The 22,238-nt window shown below is 38.5% G+C and overlaps 1 protein-coding gene and 1 pseudogene across 1 annotated transcript in view; both read left to right on the top strand.

Annotated features, from left to right (window-relative positions):
• VWC2L (von Willebrand factor C domain containing 2 like) overlaps positions 1-22,238 on the top strand; it is a 148,287-nt gene that overhangs the window by 42,495 nt on the left and 83,554 nt on the right. The window lies entirely within an intron of this gene.
• On the top strand, positions 3,901-16,301 carry LOC118925541 (matrix metalloproteinase-16-like; annotated as a pseudogene).

The following is a 22,238-nucleotide window of genomic DNA, read 5'->3' as shown; positions in this document are numbered from 1 at the left end:
TGTTGATTTGTTTTCATTTAATAGGAATGCTTGTACATTTTTATGACAACTATTTTATAGAATTTAATTTGTTTTTATATGCCGCTGGGTGTTGAGTGCCAATCAAATGGTTCTTAAGGTTATTTTTGATTTGGCAAGTACTTGTGCACCTACAAGTAAAAATGTGTGGTTAGAATGTTAATGGCAACATTACTAAAGAAAACTAAGGGATCTGGCATGCTGATAGGTTTGATAAACACCTATGCCCAGGACCCACTTTGAAAAAAACAAAAACGAGAGCCCATTTCAAATTACTTCTTGAGAGAAGAGATCCCAAATTCTTTTAGCGAAATGTTAAAAACTGTCTGATGAAGAGTTTGTTTTCAGCACCCGTATCTTTCTAGTGGCATGTTTTGTTATGATGATGAGGAATGTATGCTACAGCACAATAAAATATCAGCTCTTTTATGCTCGATTCAGTTCAGCAAGTATGTATTGCCCTGGTCCACTCAGTCAACACATATTTATTGAGTACCCACCATGTGCCAAGTCCCTATCTTCAAGAAACTTCCAGCTTTAAGGGAAATCCAGGAAAGTTAAGAAGCAAAGAAGCAATTAACTGACATTGCAATATGCTCAAAGAAAATTATAGGGAAAATCTGCTAAAGAATGGCTAAAGGTAGAAAAAAGTAAGTAGGACTCTAAACCACTTCAGCTATCAATATTGAAGATAATTAATTATAAAACCCAAATGGGATAATCTTTGGGTCTTTATGTTTTCTCTTCTGCAGAATCTTTGAACTATTATGTCCACTTGTTTGAGCACAGCTGCAAAGATTGATTTCATGTACTTATAATTTAATAACTGTTTAATATCTTTTTAAGGGTATCTAATTGCATAGAGGATTGATAGAGTGTTAGAAACTAGCAGGTCAGATAGATATTTACACTGCCTGCACTCTACTCCCACAGTGAGAAACAAAAACCTGATAGAGAGCATTTAGGAAAATCATAAAAATAAGAATTAAAAAATTAGAGGCCAGAAAATTAAGAAGATATAGATTGGAAAATCTATTTGAAAATCTCTGAGTTTGTTTCCTTCACTTTACTTCCACACTGCTTGAGATGTCTGAATCATATTCCCTCTACTCCTTTGACATTCCTAGCTACTTAAATCATCTATAATTTCACTTAAAACACCAGTAGGTAAAGAATAATCTAATTCCAAATGATAGCACTGAGACATCTTCCTTAAATTGTTGGAACTTGAAAATATTGACTACACTTTGTTTCACGGACTTCAACAGCAAACACCTAAAGTCTTTTTAAAGACTCCCTATAGGAAAATAAAAGTATTCACTTCTCAAAGAATAAGTAAGTAGAAATAACAGAACCTCAGCTTGTAGCTCCCTACTGAGACCAGTGAGCATGTCATAGACAGATTAAGACTAGGTTAAAAATTAGATTTAATATATGAACTAATGAAATGAAATGTATCCTAATGAAATGTATCCTCATGATTACAAACTACCTTTTACTCCTACAAGGACTTTTAACTGCTATTTCGATAATTTCTCAATATTTTTATTGTTTGTAAGAATGTCTCAATAATCTTCCCAGCATGAGGAAGGTGACACTATCCAGCCTGGCCACACTCTACACTGTATTACATTCCTGGAAACCTGTTGGGAGAATGTTCAAAGCCTAAATCATGCCCCCCTAGAGCTTGCAGACCCCTTACTTAGCATCTGATAGGTATATGAATATGTGTAATTTCACTAGAAGACTACAGTTATTCATAAAAACTCACTAGAGATTAAAACTGATAAGTGAATGAATAGGTTAAGGCAGGAGTTGTTAAAGTAGGTATGTTTTATGCACTGTAGGATGGATAGGTTAAATGAAAGTAAAGCTGTAAAAGGTGAAGTTATCTATAAAATGGACATATATTGGGTGGGTAGGTTAGTTACTGTACACATGTAATCTCATTTAATCTTCCCAGCAGTCTTACAGGTGAGACTGAGGCTTAGAAACTTATCTTTAGATCACATGGCTTGAAAGTTGTAACACTTAGACTCATCTTTTTTCCCTACCCAAAGCCCATGGTCTTTCCACCAAACCACATGGTTTAGTCTCTATGAACAGACTATGGGGTGCAATACTGTCATTCACATACTCCTTACAAAGGGAAAAATTGAACAGGGACTTGGGGCTCTAAATTAAAACTCTACAGGTTTTAATACCACGGGGGTGCTCTGTACTCTATCTTTAGCTTCCTGATTTTCTCTGTTTGCACTAGTAAAAACCAGCTCAGTTGCAAATGACAAAATACCCAGCTCCAGTTGGCTGAAGTACAGAAAGGTTCACCTAACTGAAAAATCCGGGGACACAACTGGCTCTAGACCTTGATGAATCAAGAGATTCAGACAATATGAAGACTTGATTATTTTGTTTGTTCTTTTTTTTTATAATTTCTCCTGGTTGCATTTTGAGGCCCTTAATAGTGACAAGATGGATGCCTGCAGGTTCAGGTTTTTTCCTCATATGTCTACATCTAGTGGAGGACAAGGGAATAGATAGATCTTTTATCTAATGTAAGTATTTGGTGTGACTCATATTGCCCTGAATTAAGAATAAGCAGATTCCTGAACCAATCCACCTGAACAGACGACTGTGATGCTCAGGTGACCAGGCTGGAGACACGCTTGATCCTTAAAGATGGGGATGGAGACAATCCCACTAGGGTCTCAGAGTAGGAAGGGTGGGTATTTTCCCCAAGAAAATATAAGTGTTATAATCAGAAAAAAAGTCAATGTTTCCTAAATGTCAAAAAACATGACTTTTCCACTATAGTTCAAAATTAAGAAGAAAACAGAAATTCTTGGTATGAAAAAGTCTGTGTGCACATGCGTCAAAGCTATAGCTCTTTGCCAAAAACAGTGACAAATAAATCATGGATAATTTAAGAGCAAGCAAACTTTGATACAAAATATATCATAATCATTTTCTGCATTTTCAACTCATACTTAATGAGTGAGAACACCTTTGTATATGTGGAATCCTGGTACAAAACATTACCCAAACCAGGCAACAGATTGAAGAGAGCTAGCCTACCTTCAATAGACTGTCATTCCATGTCCTCATAATGGCAATAATCTCCTTACCTGTTCAGAACATCATTAGCATTTCATGGAACACAGATTGAGAAATGTTGCATTTTTATGCCACCTCCCCAATAAATATTTGTGTAGAATATATACAGATACATACCTAGTTTATGCCTAAGTTTCTGATGTCTTGAGTTTAAGAAGGAAAGCATTCAATTTTATAATTTTGGTGGTATCAAAAAAAATTGGTCCACTTTTCTTGTCTTTCCTATGACCTTTTGGAAATGTGGTCAAGGTCAGGAGCAAGACATGAGCAAAGCTAAATGATCTCTTGGTCTCATTAGCACATGTCTAGGTGAACTAATAATCAATTATCAACAGGTTCTCTAGTACTATAAGGGAAGAACTTAATTATCACAGACACCTTGCAAAGATGTAATGCCAGTTTGGAAATTTTACCCACGAGAGATAGGAGAGACTGTGGGTTTAAAAAGAACAGATTCCTATATCAGTATAACCCAATTTCCAATAATATTTTTGTTTTATTACCATCCACATTAAAACATTGAAAGAAAAATTGAGAAAGGCACTTTACTGCTTACATAGAAGGCAAATAATTTTTTCTCACTTTATAAGAGAAGAGGCTCTTTGATACTTAGAAACCAACCAGCTAATCTAAAAGAAGGGAGGCAGCATGGCATGCTAGGAAGCGATGAAGATGTGGCACATGAGGACTGAAGTTGAATTCCTTTAGCAGTCTGACCTTGAACAAGTCACTTCATCTCTCTGGGAGTCCTTTCTTCTCACTTGCAAGATGAAGTCGATGAGACTTGCCTGCGTGCCTCCTGAGTCCGCTGTGAGAGTTCAATGTGTCTGAAAGCACTTGGTCAAATATGGATTATAGGAAGATAACAAAGCGTATTTGTATAAAAATGTTACAACAGTTAGGGGGAAAATACTTCCTATTATTGTATAAGTAAGGCATTCATTTTGTTCCCTGATCTTCTTTTTCAAAACCACTAAAGCCATTGAGTAATACAGTGAAGTGGTTGCAAGCAGAGCCTGTGGCAAGAGAGACCAACTCTCCAGTACTACCCTGTGACCTTTACCCAGTTCTTTAGCCTCCCAACACTTAGACTCCCCGTTCGAACTGGGGAAAATACGTTCCTCATAAAGTAATCATGAGGGTTAAATGAGATAACATGTGTAAAATGTTTGGCATAGCACCTGGCACGTAATAACTGCCCACAATTCACTGCGTCTATTATCAGGAGGGGAAGGAGATGCTAGTTCCCTCAGACTCACTTCCTCTGGTTTCCCACCCTGCGCGGGTCTCAATGATTGCCAGAAAAAGCTCAGTGCACCGCCAAGCAGGGTAGGCATTTTGGTTCATTGTGGAAATGAAGGAACACAGAGAAAAATGAAATCTTGTTTGGGAAAAACCATTCTCTCTAGCACACAGTGGTCTCATCAAAGCCCCTGAGCTGAGGCAAATTGCTTGTCACTATTCAGCACACTACTTCTCTGGCCCCCAGAGCTCCTCCTTTGGAAACTTTACCTTTGCACATGTCAAAACCCTTCTAGTAGACCCAGACAGCTTTGCAAAGAAATCCTCTCCTCTGTTGTACATCAATGAGATATTAAAAAGAAGGCCTCTGTTGAGAAATTTCTTCACAAAGTTATAGGATTGTAGCATTTCATGCCTAAGTGGACAAGGGATGACAAATTTAAATGTCTAGAGGGGCCAAGCAACTAACATAAATAAGTGAAGTAGGTCTTGTATTCTTTCAGCAGGGACTCAGTTAGCATATTAAAACCAAAGATATATTCATCATTTTAAAATGAAATGTACTCTTTCCATATAACTTTGAAATCTTGTGGATGTCCATTCATTTGTTCACTTTAGATAAAGATGTACGTATTGAAAAATATACCCATACTCCAAGAAAATCAACAATAAGCATAGAAAGTGGAAGCAGCATTTAGCCCCAGTGTCGGGAGAGAACAGGGAATGGAGGAGACTGAGACAAATGGGAGAGAGCACGTGCCATTTGAATGGAGGCACCATTCTGCTCTGGCTGATTTTGCCATGTAAGAATGTGAGACTGGTATGAACTCCTCCAATTTTTGAACAGAAACGAGAAATCTTGAGTTTTAAGTGAAATCTCCCAACTTTTTGGTGTGGGCTCCAAAAAATCTAAAAACACAATGCAAGTCAACAAAAAGTCTCTTTAGGCCAAATGTGGATTTGTGATTGCTGACAGTCACGGGAACTGCTGTTGTAGAGGCATCACTGATCGCAAAGGAGGCTAAGTTACTTGTTCATGGCCACGCTGACGTCAGCAAAGCCACAAGTGGAGCCTGAATCTCCTGCCTACTGGCTGCTGGGGAAAATCAGTCTGTCTTCTCTCATCTAAAGCAGCCACGATTTTGTTGACAATATAACACATGAAAATAGAACAGAGCAGTCAAATATACAGGTTCTTATTTCCTCTAGAGATGTCTCCATTTTCTTATTTTTATCTAGGACGTGATAAGGCCCCCTTTCTCCTTTATTGGTGTGATAATAATTCTTATACTCACAGAAAGCAATCTTCTGCTTGATGACTAATGTCTTTGTAGATTTAAGGAAACATACTGCAGTCAATATGCAGAGAGGTTTGGTACAAGAAGTACATATTGTATCATTTAAATCAATATATTCAATGATATATATTCAGAACAAAATCACACACATTCCAACTGCTGGCTTGCATAGTTTTTAATACTCATAATGAAACACAGACCACAAAGTGACATTTGAACAAAATGAGAGTTTCCATATAGCATAGCAATTGCAGAAATACTCATTTGGTCACAGATCAGGGCATCAAATGCCACATACTAATAAAAATAATTTTGGGAGGGCAGAATGCATCTAATTTGTCCAGCCTCTCATACTCTGATGCACCACAGGATTAAACTAAAGAGATTATTGTGGTTACCTAGTAAGCTAATGCCACTCAACCTGAAAGTTATAGGACAGCAGGTGCCGAATAGCAAATTATTGGGTAGAGGGAAAACAGTGATTAAAACCTGCAGCTGGCCTTGTTACATCCATAATTATATTTATTCAGCATATTTGGAAGAGAAACCACATTTTCCCCTGCCCCTCTATCATGCTCTCACGCTTTTTCATTTTCCTTTTGAGCTATTGAAGTATTTTTACATTTCATCTACTTATTAATAGTGTGGAAACTCAGTAAGAAAAGCTGAACTTCAAACATTTATTTTATCAATTGGTTTTGCAGCTGGAACCAAGGTGTTCTCTCCACATCCAAGGGCACTGATTAACTTCCCTTAAGAGTCTAAGCCCCTTTCAGCAACCTGTATTCAGAGAGACTGGCTTTTATGCTGTGATAAAATCACAAGTTCTGCGACAGGGGGGAAAAAAAGAAACAGGTAGCCAGTGTTGTCTTCCATCTGCTTAAGTTATATGACACCTCCACCTAATACCAGCCCTTCAGAACTGAAGCATCAGAAATATGCATGTAAGGGGAAAGGGATAGGTCTCAATCGGAAAATGCCGTTTGTGTGAACACTCCACTCACTGATGAGGCTGTGAACTGAGTCCTTACTGCCCTATAATAATGTTGGAAAAGTCCCCACGAAATGAAAGGGACCAGGATGTTCTCTCCTTCACCCCATCACGTTCCTGGAAGCTACTGTTGTGCATTCATTTTGCAGGCAAGCTTAGAGCGATATGCTGAAGTCACCCTTGCTTCAACTCTAATAGGGGCTTCTTTCTCTAGCATAGATCTTTGGTAGAAGATTGCAACATCCCCTTGATTTATAAGAAAATATCCTCTGCTCCTTTGACCACAGCCTCAGGAAAGAGGCCAGTCCTGCTTCGTTTCAACACTATCCCTGGAACCATCACAAAAACAACAGCCAACATGTGTAGAGCACTTCATATTTTATGGATGAGCTCATTCAATCCTCACAACAAGCTTCTGAGGCAGCTGTGATTATTTCCCTCCCCATTTTACTGCAGAGGACACAAAGGCTTAAAAAGATTAGTGTCTTGTCTAAAATCACACAACTTGTAAGTGATGGGTCATGACTTGAACCTAGGCAGGCTGACTCTTAATCCCTATCTTATGCTGAATATGCAGTGAAAGGCCTCATCTTCCCTTGAGTTCTGCTTATTCTTTGATAATATTATTGCCTTATTAAAGGAACTTTTCATACTACTTCCCAGCTGTGATTTGTGTTAGCCTTTTTTGTTTCACTGTTCTTATATGCATTTATTTTATATTTTATTGTGGTAAGAACACTTAACATGACCTCCACACTCAACAAATTTTTATGTGAAACATTATGGTAGACTACAGGTCCAGTGTTATACCACAGACTGTACACTCTTTGATTCTATGAATTTGACTATTTTACATAACTCGTCTAAGTGGAATCATGCAATATTTTTCTTTCCATGGCTGGCTTGTTTTACTTAGCATAATGTCTAAGTAATGAACCTCAAGGTTCATCCATGTTATTGCATATTACAGAATGTCCTTCTTTTTTAAGGGTGAATAGTATTCCATTGTATTACAATATATTCTTCTATTGATGGACATTTATGTCATTTCCACATCTTAACTATTGTGAATAATGCTGCAGTGAACATGTGAGTGCTGATATCTCTTTGAGATCCTGATTTCAATTCTTTCAGGTAAGTTTCCAGAAGTGGGATTGCTGGATCATATGGTAGTTATATTTTTAATTTTCTAAGGAACATTTCTACTCTTGCCCATAGCAGCTGTGCCATTTTGCATTCCTACCAACAGTGTGCAAGGATTCCAATTTTTCCATATCCTTGGCAACACTTTTTCTGTTTTATACCTGACAGAAGTGAGGTGATAACTCATTATGGTTTTGATTTACACTTCCCTGATAAATAGTGACACTGAGCATTTATTCATATATATCTTCTTTGGAAAAAGGTCTGTTTAAGTCCTTAGCCCATTTTCAAATTAGGTTGTTAGTTTTACTTTTGAGTATAGGGCTTCCTTATACATTTTGGAGAATAACCAATTATTAAATATATGGTTTACAAGTATTTTCTTCCATCCCACAAATTGCCTTTTCTTTCTGTTGATTTTTTTCCTCTGTGCAGAAGCTTGTTAGTTTGATGTATCCTATTTTTTTGTTTTCATTACCTATGACTTTGATATCCTATCCATTAAGACCTAGATGAATGTCTTGAAGCTTTTCTCCTATGTTTTTTTCTAGGTGGTTTACCATTGTGTATTATGCCTGAGTTTTTAATCCAGGTTGAGTTATTTTTGCGTATAAGACAAGGGTTCAATTTCTTTGTATATAAGTGGATATAAGTTTTTCCAACACCATTTGTTGAAGGGCCTATACTTCCCCATTGTGTATCCTTGCCACTCTTGTTGAAGATTAGTTGACCATACATGTGTGGATTTATTTCTATTCTGTTCCATTGGTCTACATATCTGTCTCCAGTCCAATACCATACTATTTTGATTACTATAGCTTTCTAATATAGTTTTAAATCAAGAACTATAATGCCTCCAGCTTTGTTCTTTCTCAAGAATGAGTTGGCTATTCATGGTCTTTGGTAGTTACATACAAATTTCAGAATTGTTTTTTTTTTTAATTTACGTAAAAAATGCCCTTTGGGTTCTGATAAGGATTGCATTGAATCTGCAGATTGCTTTGGGACATTTTAACAATATTATGTCTTCCAATCCAAGAATACAGGACACCTTTCCATTTGTTTATGTCTTGTTTCTTTCATCACTGTTTTGTAAATTTTAGTACACAAGTCTTTCATCTCCATAGTTAAGATTATTTCATTTTTGGTGCTATTGTAAATGGGATTGTTTTCCTAATTTCCTTTTCAGAAAGTTTGATGTTAGTGAATAGAAATGCAAATAGAATTTTATGTTGATTTTGTATCCTGAAACTGCTTAAATTCATTTGTAAGTTCTAACAAGTTGGGGGGGTGGGGACTTTAGGGTTTATATATCTATATATATAGATGTAGATACACACACACACACACACACACACACACACACACACATATATATATATGTGTTCATGTCATCTGCAAACAGTGACAATTTTACTTCTCCTTTTCCAGTTTGTGCCTTTTATTTATTTTAATTGTCTAATTGCTCTGGGGAGAACTTCCAGTACTATGTTGAACAGAAGTGATGAAGTGGGCATTTTTCCCTTGTTCTTTATATTAGAGAAAAATCTTTTAGCTTTTACTGTTGTATATGGCATTAGCTGTGGGTTTTTAATATATGACATTTATTATGTCAAGGTAATTTCCTTTTCTTCCTAGAAAGGAATGTTGCATTTTGTCAAACATTTTTACTGCATCTATTGAGACAATCATGTGATTTTTATCCTTTAGTCTGTCAGTGTTGTTTTCATATGTTGAACCATCCTTGGATCTCAGGTATAAATCTTGCTTGGCCATTGTGGCTGATGATAGTTTTAATGTGCTATTGGATTCAGTTTGCTAGTAGTTTTATTTGAGGATTTTTGCATGTATATTCATCAGGGATATTGGTCTGTAGTTTTTGTTCCTTGTGGTGTGTTTGTTTGGCTTTGGTATCAGGGTAATGCTGGCCTTACAAAATCAGTTTGGAAGTATTCCCCGCTCTTCAATTTTTTTGGAAGAGTTTGAGAAGGATTGGTATTAATTCTTCTTTATATGTTTGGTAGAATTCTCCTGTGAAGCCATCTGGTTCTGGTATTTTCTTTGTTTGGAGGTCATAGAAACAGCTGTTTCAAAATGTCAATTTTTTTCAGAGGATGTTCTGCACGTACTTAACTTATTAATCAAGGTTAACATAGAGTATGAACAAGTACAACTTTATTTCTGACTCTTACCTTCTCTTTAAACTTCTTTGTTGTAAGTTATCTTTCCCAGCTCTTAAATAAAAACTCAGCCAGAGCTTTGAGCACTTAACCTCACAAACATAGCCTTAACTCATTGATTAGAATGTCTAGTCCATGACAATCAAGACTGCAAACCTGATTTAATGTCACATCTCCGCTTCTCCATCTGGAAGTCAGAAATGGGTGAGAAGGTGTGATCCTACCTCTATGTGCTTTTCACACTGATGTCTTCTCTGCTTCTAGGTAACGCTAATTAGGCAGAACCCAAGACAACTCCACAAAGGCTCATGTTATCATGCAGCCCACAGCAGTGCAATGGGAAACACTCAAGCCCTTCTTACTTTGACAAACATTTCCAAGCAGCAGCTTTCTCCTGGTTCTGCCACAAAAGGAGGCTGTCAGCCATTCACTTGCCCTCATTGTGTCCCATCCCTGAACCCTAAGCCACCTTAGCTTTCCCAGGTATAAGTCAGGCATCAATCTTCTCTATCTCCCAAATGAAGGAAAGATATTTCAAAGCTCTCAGTGAGGTCCCTGCATTAGCCCTGAGGTCAGAAACTAGTACCATGACATAGCCTCTTCCAAAGTAGGGAGGGAGGACTCAGACAAAACAGCTATTTCCACAAAGGTCTATTCAGCAATGTCTCCCCCCAACTCTGATCTACTTGCCAACAACCTCTAATATCCTTGATCTTTCAAAGGAGCCCCCAAATCATGTAATCTGTACATGCTTTGTAAATGTTGCACATGGGGAGGTCATCTCAAAACTCACCTTGTTATCCTATCATGCCATTCACACTAATGGAGCAAACTTCCCATTCTAATATCTTTTAAGATATATTCACAGTATACAAAAAATATGATATTTTATTATTCTACTTTACATTTTCCATAAAAATTTCCTTTGTTATAGTTATTGCTATCTTAAAAAATACATAATATTATTCCTCTTTATTTCCCATATTCATAGTATTTGTGTCCTATTTTTGGGCTTTTGGACTGTAAAACTATGAATTTTCATCTCTTTATGCATCCACCAAAAAGAAATAATTAACAATGTAAAACCTATTAAAGGGTCTACTTTCTCAAAGAATTGTCTTTTCATAATTTTTTTTTAATAATCTGGAAGCAGAGCAAATAGTAAGAATATTAGATATAATTAAATGTTATTAGTTTCCATGTTTTAGTATTTTTAAAAATAATGACAACCTCCTGATTTTCTGTGTTAATAACAGATATACATGACTTGAATTAACAAAACTAGGAAAATCCAAAAATCAATGATTTTTGTTGATGCTTTAAAGTTATGGTTGACTAACTCCAAGGAAGAAAATAATTAAATTCCAATTTCTGTACAATATAAAATAGGATTAGACAATGATTTGACGATGGATTTGATACATTCTGATTAGCTCTATAATTATGCAAAGGGAGATATTAATTCATCTGTAAATATTGCCCAAGGAATAGTATCCAGACAATTTAGAAATATATTTTTCTTTCACATTCAAGAGATTGAGAAGAAATCAGCCCAAAGCTTATATAGCATATCTTGGGACCCAGAGATCTACATGCCTAGCTTAAAAGAAAAAAAAAAAGACAGAAGATTTATTTCTGATGAAGAAGGAAAGAATAGATTTTAAAGGACAACTACCAATCTCTGTCTCAGGAGGACAAAGTGATTTATTTACTCCTATAACCTATAACAAACAGAGTTCTCAACCAAGTGAGAAGAAGATGCTGGTTTTTGAATTTTACAGAAGCTATCTAGTCCCGGTGCTTAATAAACATTATTACGAATACTGAAATATTGACATGAATTTTAATTTTGGCATATAATAGCATTGGTTAACCTTTTCAGAAAGGCATCACAAATACCTCATGGAATTCTTGAAAATAAAGGTAACATAAAGGCTCATATTGTGTTTGTGCAAGATACCTCCTCCCAGATACAGTGCCTGCTATAACTTAAAAAAATGTTCTTGATTAACAATGTGGAAAAATGTTCAATACAAGAAAGATAATGCAATAGTTGGAGGGAGGTATGGATAAAACCACACCAACTTCTTTGCTTATAGCAAATATTCCATAGGGGCAAATAATACTAGGGTTTGGGGTATTGATCACTGAAACACTGGCAAAAATATAAAGAAAAGCTATGTGGACATACCAAACATGGCAGAATAACTAACATGAATAGTCAAGGAGAACCAAATACCAAAAGTGCAGTTCATACACACAACCTTAGGTAAAACCTTCAATGTCATGGGCCTTCATTCTCCTGAATGCTCACCAACAGCATGTATTACCCTAGATATGAGAAGCTTTTTTTAAAATTGAAATAAAACTAAATCCAGTACCCAAAAGAGATATAAAGCAGGCTAGCTTTCTCGTAAAACATACTGTTCTTATTCCTCCTTCCTCACATTTCCCTAACAAGGATGGAGATCACCCTCTTTCCCATGGATGCCAGCACCAGCCTGGAGAAGATCTTCTCTTTGTCTCTCCCCTACTTTATCACTAAACAGCAGTAGCTAAGACTGCATGTTGTTCCAAACTGGTAGAAAAATAAGATAGAATAAAGAATCTTCATTCATCATTGATTTGGGTTTACCTGATGGACAGTTTGCTGTTTGTTTTGTTTTTTGCCCTATTTCTCCCTAAGACCCATTGTCCTGGATTCTACACATCTATTCATTCCCTGGGTGCCTAAAAATATCAAAAGACCATTTGCAGTAAAAGCACTTGTGTTTAGTCTCCCAGCCCACTTCTGACAGCAAAGCACTCACCCCTTCCTCTCTCTCTCCTTTGATCAGTACAGAAGCAGTAGACTTGAAATTAGTATGCTCTCTCTCTCCTTGCATCCCCCTTGTAAGAATGAGGGGGTTCTAACTGGTTGTTTATATGCCACATAAATAAAACCTAAGTGCTTTAGTCTAAAATGGCATTTCTGGGCATAGTCTCTGAGCCTGAGCTTTCAACCCTACCTTACTCTCCTGTGTGATCGTAGATTGGGTACCAAGTAAGAGTAACAAACTATTGCTGATGTCCAAGAAAGCAAACAGATGGAGATCTTGAGATGTGTGTTCAGACTCTGATGAGCCATAATACAGTGATCCAAGTTAATGGCTCAACCATTTTTTACTTCAGTTAGACTTCCACCTTCAGTAAGCATGGTAAAATTCAGAACATGTCTGGCAAAGAAAAGGGGGGGGGGATTTTGGAATTGCAACGTGCCAGCCAATTCTGTGGAGATTTAATGCCTAGAATATCAATATTTCTCTTACCCTGACCTCCAGTAATCTATGTTCTCTCATCAATTCTAAATTTCAAGACCCACACACCTAGGAAGTAATTTCTCTACCCTCTCTTCCTATTTGATAGGGAAGCAAGCAGCCATGCATTTACTCCAACTGAAATAGATCACACTTCCTGTGATGAGATTTACAGTGACTTACAGCTAATTGAAAAAAAACAGAAATTTGTTTGTGAGGTGTGAGTGGGGAAGCTGGTCAGCGTACAGGTTCAGATGCTCTCCTTCCTGCTTGCTGTTAGGACTCTCAGCCTTCTGGCAGTGCAGTGTGCTTTGGGCCCTTTATCTAGTAAGAAGGATGCCCGCGTGAGCCACAGCTGAGCAGGAGAGACTGTATCAGTTCTCTCACCATTCTAAAGACTGGAAGTCTGAAGTCAAGCTGTTGGCAGGGCCATCCTCCCTCCGAGGCTGTCGGGAGGAACTCTCCCTCGCCTCTTCTAGCTCCTGGCAGTTGCCCGCAATCCTTCGTGTTCCTTGGTCTGTGGGTGCAGCACTTCAACCTCTGCCTCCATCGCCTTTTCCCCTGTGTGTTTGTCTGTCTACTGTCTCTTCTTTAAGGGCACCAGTCATTGGAGTAGGGCCCACCTTCATCAGTGTGACCTCATGTCAGCAAATGACATCCGTTAAGGACTTATTTACAGATAAGGTCATATTCTGAGGTTCTGGTGGACACGATTTTGGGGAGAACATGCCTGGCACAAAAAAAAAGGGGGGAGAGGGGGATTTTGAAAATTTCAATGTGCCAGTCAATTCTGTGGAGATTTAATGCCTAAAATACCAATATTTCTCTTCAAACCAGTATGGGAATGTTAGTAAGGGGTTCACCTGGTCTGAATTCTCCCCTGTGATCTGTCACTAGCTAATCGTGTGATATTGGACAACTCGGAGTTACTTTGCCATGCCAGGCCTCAGCATCTCGCCTTAAAATGAAAAGCATTGACCTGGATGTCCAGAGAGCCCTCAGACTCTAGCCGTTTGGGATTCTCTCGTGTTGTCACTCAGCTGTCCCATTTCCCCTTGTGAACAATGGCATGCATTACCAGCCAGCTGGCCAGCCCTGCAGAGAAGCGGTAATCATGCAACAGAACAACAGTAAACGGTCTCCTGTTAAGTAGCTTTTACACGAATTCTATCCTAAGATACAACATCAGGTAGAAATCAATGCAGTTTTTACAGCTCAAAAATGTATTTCTGCCGGTGGTGGCGGCGGCGGCTGCGGCTCGGACGTGGCGGAACGGCCGGTGAACTTGGGCGCCACGGAGAACAGGGCCCTGGGGTGGCAAATGCGCGCTGCCGCTCACGCTGACTCGGCCCCTGCTTCTGTCTCCTCCCCTTGAGGGCTGTGGGTGAACCTGCAGGCTCCATACCCACCCAGAGGACTTTTTTCTATAAGGAAACCAGGGAGAAAGGGAGATGGAGAAGGGGAGCCCGTCCATCCATTGAAGCACTGATCTTACTCACATTCAGCACCGGGAGACGGTTGGATTTCGTGCATCATTCGGGGGTATTTTTCTTGCAAACCTTGCTTTGGATGTTATGTGCTACAGTCTGAGGAACGGAGCAGTATTTCAATGTGGAAGTCTGGTTACACAAGAACAGCTACCTTCCACGGACCGACCCCAGCATGTCGGTGCTGCGCTCTGAGGAGACCGTGCAGTCTGCCTTAGCTGCCACCAGCAGTTCTGTGGCATTAACATGACAGGAAAAGAGGACAGAAACACAATTGACGGGATGAAGAAGCCTTGATGTGGTGTGCCTGACCAGACAAGCGGTAGCTCCAAATTTAATATCCGTCGAAAGCGATATGCATACACAGGGCAGAAGTGGCGGCACAAACACATCAGGGACAGTATAAAGAACGTAACGCCAGAAGTAGGAGACACTGGAACCCGTAAAGCTGTTCGCTGTGCCTTTGATGTGCGGCGGAATGTAGCTCCTCTGACGTGTGAAGAAGCTCCCTACAGTGAATTAGAAAATGGCAAACGCGACGTGGATGTAACCATCATTTCTGCACCTGGTTTTCATGGAGACAGTTCTCCCTTTGCTGGAGACGGAGGGTTTGGGGCTCATGCCTATTTGCCTGGACCAGGAATTGAGGGGGATACTCACTTTGACCATAGATACTAGGAAATCCTAATAATGATGGAAATGACTTACTTCTCGCAGCAGTTCATGAACTGAGACATGCTGTGGGACGGGAGCATTCCAGCGACCCCACTGCCATCACGGCTCCATTCTACCAGCACATGGAAACTGACCACTCACACTACCTGATGATGACTCACAGGGCATCCCGAAAATCCATGGTCCACCTGACAAGATTCCTCCATCGACAAGACCTCCGCCGATAGTGCCCACACATGGCTCAGCCCCTCCCGTGGACCCCAGGAAGAATGACAGGCCCAAACCTCCCCTGCCTCCCACTGGCAGACCTCCCCATCCTGGAGCCAAAACCAGCATCTGCCATGGGAACTTTAACACGAGCTATTCTTCGCCGTGAGATGTTTGTTTTCAAGGACCAGTGGTTTTGGCAAGTGAGAAACAACAGGGTGATGGCCAGATACCCCCATGCAAATTACTTAATTCTGGCAGGGCTTGCCTCCAAGTATCGACACAATTTATGAAAACAGTGGCAGGAATTTTGTCTTCGTTAAAGGTAACAAATACCGGGTGTTCAAGGACACAACTCTTCAGCCTGGTTACCCTCATGACTTGATTACTCCTGAAAGTGGAATTCCCCTGTATGGTATTGACTTAGCCATTTGGTGGGAGGATGTTGGGAAAACCTATTTCTTTAAGGGGGACAGAAACTGGAGATACAGTGAAGAAGTGAAAAAAAGGATCCTGGCTATGCCAAACCAATCACAGTCTGGAAAGGTACCCCTGAATCTCCTCAGGGAGGCTTTGTACACAAAGAAAATGAGTGTCAGCAAACCAGGAAGATCCCAGCTCAAGGGAGTCACGCTGCAGTGAATGTATGATTGCTTTATAAAAAGATCAGAGAGCTCCTTATGTGTCTTGCTCTCCATTTTGGGATTTGAAATTTGGACAGATCTAAATGGAAAGCGAGCCAGTAATGGATAAGCCATACTCTCCTATCTGTTGGCATACATAAAGTCTGAACATTTCTCCCTCATTCAGGGATTAATAAATAGGAATAAATCATAATAATAATTCAAAAGATAATTTACACACAATATTCCAGAACAAAATAGAGAGAAATTCTGAAATACAAAGAGAAAATACTACTACGAGTAACCAGAAGAAAACATTGTATTATGTTAATATATTATTTAGATCTTCGATAACATGAAAAGTTCATAACATGTGTGCAATGATAACAAAATAAACATGATTTGCAAGGACAAAATTAAATGCATCTAGGGGAGGAAAGAACAACGACATCTAATGAAGAAACAGAGGAAAGTGAAAAATCAACACCACCACTGAAAACTAGGATTAACCATCAGCATATTGCCAAAGTTTAAAAAAACTTGACACTGAGCATGAACTTGAAGGAACTGAGACCCAGGATTAATAAATACCAATCAGAAAAGTCAAAGTACATAAGCTGTTTTTTGACCTTTGTTATATGAAGTGATATGTTATTTTCTGTAATAGAGATTTGATTCGGTTTCTCTGGAAATAAATCACAAGAAAAAATATATATATTTCTAACATGTTTATTGTAAAATCCTTGGAAAAGCTTTTCTAAGATATGGTGAGCAAGGGAAGCAACAATGGCAACATTTGTGTTGTGATTTTTCATAATTAATTTTGGTCTTTGTAAGCTACATGCTCTCATAAATTCTTGGCATCAGGGAAATGTCAGTGTCAAACACTCCACACAATCAACATTTAAACATCTTTTCCTGGATCATCTATATTTATAAACATAAAAATGCATGATGAGGAAAATTATTAAGAAGCTGTTTGAAGCTGAGACATGAAGAACAAAGATCTTAAGAACTACGATCTTAAACACAAGTTGTTGGGGAAGTGACAGTGTGCAGTAGTAAAGAGACAAGCCTGGATTTGACATCCAGCTCTATCATTTGTTAGCTGTGTGGCTTTAGGCAAGTTACTTAACCTCTCTGAGTCTCTTTCTCTCATCTGAAAAATGAAGCTATTTACTTCATAGGGTGGCCATAGAGATAAAAAATAATGTATGAAACTCAGTTCCTTGCATGTCACAGAAGGGATAAAGAAGGAAAATCCTACTGAAAAATGCAGTGAGAGGCTGAAATTCACACATTTTTGCCCCATTCCCTAGGAAATGTGCTTTCTTCTTCTTCTGGGTCAGCACTGCATGTATCTCTACATTGCACAGAGTTTAGGATTATAACTGTTCTCATGTTTCCTCTCATTGAAGACAACAACCGTGTCTCCCTCACTGCTTTCTCTTAGAGCCCAGCAAAGTCAACACTCTCACATAAGTGAATTACAAAGCAATTCTAGGGACATTTTAATTTCACGGATTGATATTGAAAGATATAATAGAACCTGAAAAGGTTTGTTTGTGGAAATGAATTACTAAAGGTACAATCAGCATAGACTCTGACCCTTAGTTAATGAATTTATTTGATCATTTCATCTGAGAAAAATTTTAGGAAGTTTTTTTCTTCTCACATCATGTAATGTATGTGTGTAGACCCTATGTATTGTGTGTGGGTAAACAGATAATAGCAATTTCTATATTAATCTGTAATTATATACTCAGAGCCCTTCTAACTGCTTAGTCATCACAACAACCTGGTGAGGAATGCCACAGACACTCTCGTTTTTCACAAAGACCCTGAGCCAGAGAAAGGTTAAGTGGCTTAGTGAGATGCATGCAATGGATCAGTGGCAAAGCAGGAGTTAGAGCTTGCAGCCCTGGAATCCCCTATATATTGCTTAGCACCAGTACACATGAGTTATCGCTATTTGTAATAGCAGGTTCTCACAAGAAATATTGGGAGACTGGGGGTTGAAAATTGCTCTGAGACAGGTGGCCGGCCACCTTTCCTCAGTTCCTCCCATGCTCTGAGCAGCCTATCTTGTTCATCCAGTGCTTCACAGGGCTGCTCAGAACAGCACGCTTACTACTCTGGTACGTTCATATCACTGCATCAATGAGCAGAAATTAGGTATTGTTGAGGGAGGCAGGGCTGAAAATCCTACTGCCCCCAAATGCTGGAGGCCTGGAAGAAATTTTGATATTTGTTGCCCATTGATTTCTCTAGCTGGCCCTTTGTGTTTTTTTTTTTTTTTAATGAAGACATTTTTTTCAGTGCAAGTATAGATTTACAACAAAATTAAGAGGAAGGTACAGAGATTTCCCATATACCCCCTGCTCTATACATGCATATGCTCCCCATTATCAATATCACTAATGAGAATGGTAGTTTTTACCAAAGATGCACATGTGAACTTTCACAGACAAGATCATAATCACCCAAAGTCCATAGTCTATCTTAGAGTTCACCCATGGTGTTGTACATTCTATGGATTTGGACAGATGTATAACAACATATATCCATCATTATAATATCATACTATCCTAGTATTTTCACTGCCCTAAAAATCCTCTGTGAGCTGCCTATTCATCCTTCCCCCTCCTCCCAATCTCTGGCAATCACTGATCTTTTTTATTGCCTCCATGCCTTTTCTAGAATGTCAAATAGTTAGAATCATACAGTATGTGGCCTCCTCAGATTGGTTTCTTTCACTTAGTAATATGCATTTGAGGTTCCTCCAGGTCTTTGCATGACTTAGAGATGACCACGGTCTGGGTGTACCACAATTTATTTATCCATTAACTTACTGAAGAACATCTTTGTTGCTCCAAGTTTTGCAATTATGAAAAAAGTTGCTATAAACACCCATGTACAGGTTTTTGTATGGATGTAAGTTTCAACTGTTTGGGGTAAAAAACAAAATGTACAATTCTGGATCCTATGGAAGAGTATTTTGGTTTTGTAAGAAACTGTCAAACTATCTTCCAAAGTGGCTGTGTACTATTTTTCCTTCCCATCAGCAATGAATGAGAGTTCTTGTTACTCCACATCCTTGCAACCATGTGGCATTGCCAGTGTTCCAGATTTGGGCCATTTTAATGGTTACATAGTGGTACCTCACTACTGTTATGATTTGTATTTCCCTGATGACATTTGATGTGGAGCATCTTTTCAAATGCATATCTGTCATCTGTATATCTTCTTTGGTGTCTGCTAAAGTCTTTGGCTCATTTTTTAACTGGGTTGTTTGTTTTCTTATTGTTGAGTTTAAAGAGTTCTTTGTATATTTTGGATAATAGCCCTTTATTAGATATGTGTTTTGCAAATATTTTCTCCTAATCTGTGGTTTGTCTTGAAATTCTCTTGAGAGTGTCCTTCACAGAACATAAGTTTTTCATTTTAATAAAATTTAGTTAATCAGTTATTTCTTTCATTATCATGCCTTTGGTGTTTTACCTTAAAAGGCATCACCATACACAAGGCCATCTAGGTTTTCTCCTATGTTCCTTTCTAGGAGTTTTACATTTCCACATTTTAAATTTAGGTCTATGATCCATTTTGAGTTCATTTTTGAGACGGGTGTAAAGTCTGTGTTTCAATTTGTTTTTTTGCATGGGGATATTTTGTTTGGGCCTTTGTTTTTTCATTTATTTTTCCCTTACTGTCAGCTGCAACTCCTCTGTGTAATCACTGGGTCTGCATTAAGCTGCCCTTTCTTTGCTTTTAATCTACTTTGCACTGTAACTTAAAGCAGAACTCAGAGCTTCCAAGGAAACAATTTAACAAATCTGGTAATTCAATGTTATGGGCTGAATTGTGTACCTCAAAATGTGATTGTATTAGCAGAAAAGGTCTTTAAAGAGGTAGCTGATTTAAAATGAGGTTATTAGGAAAGGCCTAATCTAAATGACTGGGGGCCTGCTAAGGGTTGATGAGGACACACACACAGAGGGAAGACCCGTAAGGACCCAGGGAGGAGACAGCCATCCGCAAGCCACAGAGAGAAGCCTCAGGAGAAAGTAACCCCACTGCCACTTTGATCTCAGTTTTCCAGGCTCCAGATGGTGAGAAAATAATTTCTGTTGTTTAAGCCACTCAGTCTGTGATTGTTATGGAAGCTCTAGCAAACTAATAAATTTAGTAATCTTAATTTTACATTCACTACTAGTGAGCAAGGTCTTTGATCCATCACTTAGTAAGCACCTACTGTGTGCTAGGCTTGTCCAATTGCTGGGTGTACAATGTTGAGCAAGACACAGTGGCCTCCCTTCAGAGGCTTACAAGTCTACAAGAAATGATAGACAGAGGAAGAGAAGATTATGATACAGTGTGATAAATGAGCAGTAAAACAGTGGCATATCCACTGTGCTGTGAGGACACAGAGGAGAGACTTAAAATCGGAAATATGCTGGAGAGAGTGAGGCAAGGCATCCAAGGGAGGTTTGCAACAAAGTTACATTTTACAGAATGAGTAAAAATCAGTCAATGACTGAGGGGTCTTCCATGAAATGGAATGGTGCTTAAAAATGAGCACAGTGCATTCAGGAATGCTGCACAGCCAGCATGTGTAAAGCTTCTGATGTGAGTGGAAGTACAGGAGAAAAACTGGAGAAAAAAGCAGAGGACAAGGCATGACTCCCTCCAGACAATGATGTCTCTTGGTTGCAAACAACCAAGCTTCAATACTCAGCTTAATCAAGTGGAGGGACTTTATTAGATTAGGCTGAGGAGTGAAGAAACACAGAAAATACCTCATAATCCAAACAATCAGATCTCACTGTTATCACAAGAGGAGTGTTCATCAGCACACATCAGCCGTAGGTTTTTGATTTTCTGGCTACTTCAGCAGAACTAATCTCCTCTGAAATGCGTGTCTGTTGCTCTTACTCCAGGGACTCACCACACATTAGATTTAACTCTTCTTGGCCTTGGATTCTACCGTGCCTAAATCTACATCTTCTCCTGTACACCTCATGGAATCTCCTTACTATGGCATCCATTGCTTCATAGTTTTGCACAGATGCCTTCATTCGATACACTTCACTCTTAAGTCTATCATATGTGACATTCTTTCTATTCAAGTTTACCAAATGCCTCACACTTAACCTCCTAGGATAGAGAATCCAATTGGATCAATTGGTCACAAACCAATATGGATCTGTTGGGCAGGTTGGGAGCTAGGCTACTTCATTAGCTGCTGCCCACTAATCAGAAGTCTGCTGTTGGTTCAGTCTCCTACCCCTTGTCTTACCACCTTTGTCCATAATCATATCAACTAGTATTCAAAGAAATAACTCCAACCAATTAGTTTAGAAGGAGTTTATGATAGTGGCAAGCAAATGGAATTTCAAACTTTATCCAGAAGATCTTAAGGAGCCATTAAATGATTTTAAGAAGAGAACTAAACTATAAATTTTTGTTATAAAGGTTTACTATAGCAAAGGAAGAAAGAATTATTTGAACTGAAATAACCTAGAGAGAGTAGTTGTAAAGCAACCACAGTATCCAAGACTAGAACTAATGCATTGACAGCAGTGATGGCAAAAAGGAGACAGAACAGGGATATTAAATATATCAAAGTAATAGTAGTTACTGACCAGCTATAATTAGAAATTATGGAAGATGGAGCAGTCAGGTATGATGCTGAGATTTCTGGCTTAATGGACTTTAGGTCCTATGAGATAATAGAAATATATATGTATAAATGTAATTTATATTATATTATTATATATAATATAAATTATATATTATAATATATAAATATTATGTATATTTATAATATAATGTCTATATATATATATATGCCCCAGTTCCTGACAGAGCTCCTAAAACCCTTGTAAATTCCTAAGTGATAAGAGCACAGGAGCATCTTTTGTTCTAATGGGGTGACTCTGGGTGAGCTCTTACATGGGGGCTGAT

This window comes from Manis pentadactyla, chromosome 6 (assembly GCF_030020395.1).
Source record: "Manis pentadactyla isolate mManPen7 chromosome 6, mManPen7.hap1, whole genome shotgun sequence".
NCBI lineage: Eukaryota > Metazoa > Chordata > Mammalia > Pholidota > Manidae > Manis > Manis pentadactyla.
The sequence above is the reverse complement of the archived record's forward strand: the minus strand, read 5'-3'. Positions and strand labels throughout refer to the sequence as shown.